This window comes from Somniosus microcephalus, chromosome 22 (genome assembly GCF_052327205.1).
Source record: "Somniosus microcephalus isolate GS21.2 chromosome 22, FLI_Smic_1.0, whole genome shotgun sequence".
Taxonomy (NCBI): domain Eukaryota; kingdom Metazoa; phylum Chordata; class Chondrichthyes; order Squaliformes; family Somniosidae; genus Somniosus; species Somniosus microcephalus.
In genome coordinates this window covers 22,856,812-22,862,811 of record NC_141008.1, presented here as the reverse complement: position 1 = coordinate 22,862,811, position 6,000 = coordinate 22,856,812, and the positions used below count along the sequence as shown (strand labels likewise).

General features: G+C 44.8%; 1 protein-coding gene across 5 annotated transcripts in view; it reads left to right on the top strand.

The window, feature by feature from the left end:
* The first annotated feature begins 720 nt into the window (after window positions 1–720).
* gtf2ird1 (GTF2I repeat domain containing 1) overlaps window positions 721–6,000 on the top strand; it is a 249,451-nt gene continuing 244,171 nt past the window's right edge. Inside the window, exon 1 of one of the 5 annotated variants that reach the window (XR_015073206.1) lies at window positions 721–1,106. The gene's annotated coding sequence lies outside the window, so the exon portion shown is untranslated. Of the gene's footprint in view, window positions 1,107–1,955; window positions 2,068–6,000 lie in introns of those variants that run through there. The other 4 variants (XM_085964304.1, XM_085964306.1, XM_085964307.1 and 1 more) reach the window with 4 other exon arrangements.

The window sequence follows — 6,000 nt, the reverse complement described above, 5'->3', positions numbered from 1 at the left end:
GAAAGAGAACATTAGCCAAGAATGTTGGAGCATGGGATGCTTTGCCACAGGGAATGGTTGAGGCATCGTTTAAGGGAAGAGTAGAACAAACATTTGAAGCAGAGGAAGATACAAAGCGATGGAGAAAGTAGAGGACAATAAGATTTAGGGCAGCGATTTTAACCCTACTCGCTCAGCAGAAACCTGGCGGCGGGCAGTTAAAATCGCCCTGGCTCTTACCTGTCCAAAAGCTGCCATGATCTCAACATCTGCAATTTTAACCTGCTCTCCTGAGCAGATAGCAAGGACACGCGCCCGGAGCCAACAGGGTCTGATGACATTATTGCGATCCGAGTGTAATTTTAACTCAGGCCTGAGCGGGGAGTCCACCTGGAGTTAGCTGTGGCTCAGCGGTAGTGCTTTTGCCTCTATATCAGAAGGGTATGGGTTCAAGTCGCCACTCCAGAGACTTAAGCACAAAATCCAGGTTGACACTCTAGTGCAGTACTGCACTGTTGGAGAGGAGACATTATGCCGAGACATCATTCTGCCCTTTCAAGTGGACCTAAAATATCCCAGGGCAGTATTTGGAAGAAGCTCAGGCAAGTTCCCCAGTGTCCTGGCCAACACTTATCCGTCAATCAACATCTCTAAAAAAAAAACTGATTATCTGTTTGTGGGGCCTTGCTGCGCGCAAATTGCACAAGATCCTGATTTTCCGCATTGCCCTGGTGCCCTAGCCCTGGGATCCGTGCCTTGCAGCCCAGCCAAGAGCAGGAACTGGCTCGGGAAGGCTAGCTGCTGCAGGCTGAAACATGCGTCCCGAAAGCAGAGAATTCTTCTCAACGTGTGCCATTTTTCTGGGATTAAATCAAAACAAGATCTGAACGCATTGTGGCTGTGTTCTGGCGAAGCGAGGGCATGGCAGCAGTCAGAGAGTTAACAGAATGGCATCAAAGTGAAGAACTTATCAGCTGCCCGCTACACTGCGCAGCCTCTGCGCTGTAAAGTTAACTCCTGGAGATGTTTTTAAAACCCATTACTTATTTATTGTTTGCAAAGGAACCCTTGACCTGCTGATGGTTCGGGACTTCCGCTGAATGTGCAAATTCTACCTTTTGTAGCAGGTATGTTTTTTTTTCCTCCTTCAGGCTCGACGGGATGACGAGCCGCGGACTCAGGGTAACAGTGCAGTCGGCCATTTGATGCGCGTGTATATCTGTCTCTTTCTATCAGCCCTGTGGGAGGATCACATGCTCACTCTCTCTCTAATCTACACCCTGAAAGGGCATATAAAACCCTGCAGAGCCCTTAAATCCTGCAGATTAACAAACATGGTTATTTAATGCACGTTTTCTCTTTTGCGAACCCTACTATTTTTTTCTAAACAAAAACCTCGCAGTTTAACACTTTATAAAAAGGAGTAAGAAAAAAAATCGCCGAAAATACAAAGAGCCCCTAATTCAGGGCGTAGTTTGTTCAATAATACGCGTGTCTTTGTGTATATTTCAATAAAGTATAACTGAGTGTTTTTTTTGGGGGGGGGTGATTTTAAATGCAAGAAATTGACGCGCGCGGTTTCACGCGCTCTTTCTTGTCAATTTCGCTTCTCCCCACCCCCTTTTTTTTCTCTCTTGTCAATTTCAAGGTGCCGTAATTTGGCGAAAAGAATGGGACATGTGTGTGTGTGCCTTAATCCGTATGTAAATTACAACCAATGAAGGAGTGTGTAGGACTGGAGCTGGGATTAGCAGGGGCGAATGAGTTGCTGCTTTACTGGGATTACAGAACAAAGGCTAGTCTGAGCAGAGCCAGCAAAAAAAAATCTGCCAAACCTCCTTCAGTGCCTAGTCTGCAATCAGGACAAAAAGACACCCCTTTTTATTATTTTTTTTTCTGTATCAGAAAACACCTTGGATTGTACATTTCAAAAAAAAAAATCCAAAAAAAAAATCCGGGACTGGTCTAAAGGAGAAACTAGGACGTTGGGAAGTTTTATTTTTTTTTAAACAGAAGGAACTCTTGTGTGTGTGTTTTTTTGGGGAGAGCAGAGATCGGCGCTGTGGTGGGTCGTCTAAATTTAAAGGTGTAAGTAACAAAAAGGAAACAAACAAGAGCAACTTGTCACAATGTTTCATATTTTAAAGATACATCTTGTATCCTGCGGCGACACGTGACTCTCTGGGAGACAGCACGCTGCCTGAGATCAGTCAGTGAGGGTTTCAGTCGTGTTTTGAGGGAGGGGGGGGGGCTTTTTTATGGACGCTGTTTTAATTAATCTGACATTTTATACGCGGCACCCCTTCCCCCACTGGCAGCTCCTGGTAGTTCCAACTCCGACCTGTGTGCAGCGGTCCGCTGTGTGTGTCTCAGCCAGACAGACAGAGAGAGACAAGTGTCCCTAGGCCGAGACTCCGCACTGTCCACTAGTCACTCGCCAGCCCCCCCGTCAGTGTTCAGATTCACTCGCGGTCGGTTTCCGCAGTTTGTGAGCGATCTGGAGTGTTAAACAAAACCAACCCCCACCCCCTAAAAGGACCCCTGTGACTTATTCCCAAGTCTTCACTTAAACATCATTGCTGCAAAGTATTGTGCGAACTTGTATTGTGCCAACCGTGTTATTAATTATAATAATTGTATTGTCTGAAATGTTTTTCTTGCTGTTTTTTTCAAGCTTTTGACTTTATTAGCAGTGATTGGGTTTGTTTCACCTCCTTTTGATGTTTGGCTTTAATCTGGTAGTGTACTTGTGGTATTTCAGTTGTGTTTCCTCTAGTTTAAGTTTTTTCAAACTGAACTCCAGGGGTTCTTTAAGGTCAACAGCTGCCTCGATTTTTTTTGATATTTGTTGACTTGGATGTTATTTCTATTACTGTATATCTTAATAAAACACCAGTTTCTGCAGTGATGGTACTGGACCCTCTTGGGTGGCTGACACTGTATCAGCATTTCGGGAGCGATCCCTGGGATCCAGACTTACAGGGGCTTCCTAGGAGGGTCTTGCTATTGGTACACTGTATGAATGGAACCGCGTTTATGTGTTCAACCATAAATGTATTTTGATGCTTTGGCAACATAAGATGTACCTTATCATGCCAATAAAGCGATTTGTATTGTATTGGTTGGGGTTGTCCCCAGGTGTATCTATATTTCTACGAATTCTCTGGGAGTGTGTCAGTATTTGCAGGGGTCCCCAAAAGGGTGCTGATATTTGCATGAGGATGGGGGTTGTCAATATTTGCAGGGGATCCCTGGGGCAGTAATATATTTGCATGGGATCCCTGGGGCAGTAATATATTTGCATGGGGTTGCCCAAAGAGAACGATGAAGACCTGTTGGTATGATGTTTCCTTTGATGGACATGCATGAAATCGTTAATATAATGATTTGTGACCCAGCGCATTTGTAAAAGAAAGGACTTGTATTTATTTAGTGCCTTTCATGGCCTCAGGAGGTCCCAAAGTTCATTACAGCCAATGAGCACTTTTGAAGTGTAGTTACTGTTGTAATATAGGAAGCACAGCAGTCACTTTGCGCACAGCAAGCTCCCAGAAATAGCAATGAGATAAATGACCAGATAATCTGTTTTTGGTTGGTGTTGGCCAGGACACTGAGGCTAACTCCCTACTCCTCTTGAAATAGTGCAATAGGACCTCTTCCATCCACTCGAAGGCTTAACTTCTCACCCGAAAGATGGCACCTCCAACAGTGCAGCACCCCCTCGGTACTGCACTGGAGTGTCAGTCTAGATTTTTGTGTTCAAGTCTCTGGAGTGGGACTTCAACCCACAACCTTCTGACTCGGGCGAGAGTGCTACCACTGAACCACAGCTGACGCCTAATTTGTAAAATGATGCTGGACTCTTGTTACGTCTTGTCAAGCTACCATTTATTTGTAATGCAGAAAGTGGATGCCAGGAATTTGCTTGGCATGATGTCCTCACATTCCTTGGTGCTTTGCGTGATATCATTTAGGTGTAATTTGCTTGAAGCACTTTTGAGTTCTGCAGACAGACCCTCCCCTTACCTGGTGGACAACGTAAAGACTTTAATTTCTCCCTTCAGTTTCTCATGAGGTGTATTTGATGTATCAGTGCGAATGTGTTGTAGGAAGAATCACACCTGAGCCAATATGTTTTAATACTGTACGATGCTCTTAATTCATCATCTCCGATTGCTCTCACCCGTATTTCACTGCAGTGTTGCACTGTTTGGAATTCTTTCTGAAGACCCAATTTGGGAGGACAGTATCGATAATTGTACCGCTGGATCCTTTTGACAGTTCAAGTGGACATGGCAAAAAATTTCCCTTCCCAACCTTTACACTTACTGAAATCCGAATAACAGAATTCTATATTTAAGTTCTTTTCTCCCATCGTGTTAAGCCCTCCCCCATCAGCACACTGCATTCTCTGTCAGTGTGCATTCAGGTGAGCTTTTCACTGGCCTCTGCCAATACTGCTGGAAGGTTTAGATAAAGGAAGTCTTTAAGCCCAGAATGCCAATCCTACCATCTCCCCATTACTCCATTAAGTATCTAATGTACTTCTATAAGGTCGTCTTTGAGATTCTTTCTGAGTCTGACGAGCCCTGGTTTATTGAGTCATTCCTCATAGTTCCCTCTGATGCTGAGGATCGGTCTTGTTGCTCTCCACTACATGGCCTCTGGGTCTTTGTTAGCCTTTCATGTCACATTAACCGGAACTGGACCCAGCACTACAGGTACAACCTGACCAGGGCACTGCCCAACTTCAGCATAGCCTATGGGGATTTGAACTGATTTGGCAGTAACCTAGCTGCTTTGTTTATTGCCACATCACATTGTTTGGATGTGGTGAATGACAAGTCAACGGACTCTCCCTTGGCAAGGTAATGGAGATTGAGTCACTTTCAGGCTCTTGTGTTGTTAAGACCAGCCCAGTTTATTAAGTGGCAAATGATGGTGAGCAATCTGCATTCTACCTCTCCAGGATAGTTGGTATTGCACCGTCAGGCCTGCACAGCCCTTCTTAACATTGCCCCAGTGTCAGGCCTCCAAGTGCCTGAGTTGCACTGAGGTTTTTGTACTGGCAATCTACACTGGCTTTCAGACACCAGACAATATAGACAGAAGTTAATCAACAGCTTACCTTCCTGGCCTCTGCCTCTTGGAACTCTGTGGCGGGACGAGGAAGGACTCAAGAGACAGGAGAACGTAACCCATAAAATTGGCAAAATTAAAAAGAAAAGTGATTTAAAGGGATTGTGCCATCTTGTTGCTAAGCTCAGGGCCCCAGGAATGATCTGCTTTGCAAAACCGCCTGATCTTGCCTGTGGGGAGGAGGGTGAATTTGGTCTACAGCCAATTAAGTCATTTGAGTATAAAGCCTTCACAACAATCTGCTGCTAGCTTCACTCCCAACCCATGAGGTTTTCATTCTAATTGACCTGGCACGCCTGTTTTCTCCCTCACCTCACTTCCCAGGGAACTATATAGCACCTTGAGGGTCAGGGGTCGCTTGACAAGATGCATAATGGACCACAACTGTACGGGACAGGCTAGATGGACCAGCTGGTCTTTTCCAGTCTGATGTTTTGTATGCTCGTATGTTTGTAGATTTTAATAGGATTTACCTTGTAAAAGCATCTCTTCACTGTATTTAGAGTTGGGGGTTTCCCCTTTGTGTTGGGTACACACTTGATGATTCAATAACTTAAAATAAAAATCAACAAGTCTTGGACTTTCTAAAACATGAACCCTGGTGTGTGTGGAGATTCGGGGGTTGGATTTGCTATTTTGGTGGTGTAATGATGGAACAAGTTGTGTGCAGATAAAAAGATCAGTCTCCGAGAGATTAAACACCATAGTTACATTGTTCAAATGCCATGAGATTAGTTTCCTAGGCGATGGATACCGGTCGCCATGGACACGAGGGGTCCTGGAATTAGGATTGCGATTTTTCATCCTAGTCACGCAAATGTGTGTATCGGAGAGGGGGGGGGGGAGGTGGAGACACAAAGATACTGTAAGGAGATCTGCACT